The 664-nt window shown below is 39.0% G+C and overlaps 1 protein-coding gene across 1 annotated transcript in view; it reads left to right on the top strand.

Annotated features, from left to right (window-relative positions):
- ATP8B3 (ATPase phospholipid transporting 8B3) overlaps positions 1 to 664 on the top strand; it is a 52,988-nt gene that overhangs the window by 21,434 nt on the left and 30,890 nt on the right. The window lies entirely within an intron of this gene.

Raw genomic sequence — 664 nt, 5'->3', positions numbered from 1 at the left:
CCCCCCCCCCCCCCCCCCGGCTCTCTAAGGCTGGCAACCTTCCCCTCAGTAGGGTTTTCCTCAAAGCACAGAACTTGCTAGTTATGCCTCTAAACTCTGTTTCTACTAATTTCTTGAAATAAAGGCGAGTGCGTCTTACAGACAGGTGTGGCTGTGTTTCACAGTCATGGTTCAGAGCGCTGGAGCAAGGACTGCAGCTGGATGAATCGTATTTTTTGGTTCAATGGTTGAGCCAACCAATAGTTAAAAAAATAATTTGGGTTGAAACAAAACAGAAATGTTAGGATATTTTTGGCAAAATGGTAACAATTTAACTTGGGGCAGCCCAAAATGTTTTGTTCAACCTGAAGCTGAATACTTTGTTTCATTTTGGCACTAGGTAGCTGGGTTTTTTTTTTTTTTCTTTGCCTCAGGCTGTATTTTAAAAAGGGCTTTAAAAAAAAAAGTGTCAGTTTAATTTTAAAAAAGGTAAAAATGTTTCAGCACTTCCAAAATGAGATGTCTCGGGTACAAGATATCAAAACAACATGTTTCAACATTATCAGAATAATGTATTCTGTTTTATTTTGCTTGAAACTACTGAGTTAGCCCAAGACTCATAGACACTTTTCATAGTTTCGTAGATTCATAGTTTGTAGGGTTGGAAGGGACCTGAGCAGATCGA

The sequence above is a fragment of the Gavialis gangeticus genome, unplaced genomic scaffold (genome assembly GCF_001723915.1).
Source record: "Gavialis gangeticus isolate Ggan-Ray unplaced genomic scaffold, GavGan_comp1, whole genome shotgun sequence".
Classification (NCBI taxonomy): Eukaryota; Metazoa; Chordata; order Crocodylia; family Gavialidae; genus Gavialis; species Gavialis gangeticus.
The sequence above is the reverse complement of the archived record's forward strand: the minus strand, read 5'-3'. Positions and strand labels throughout refer to the sequence as shown.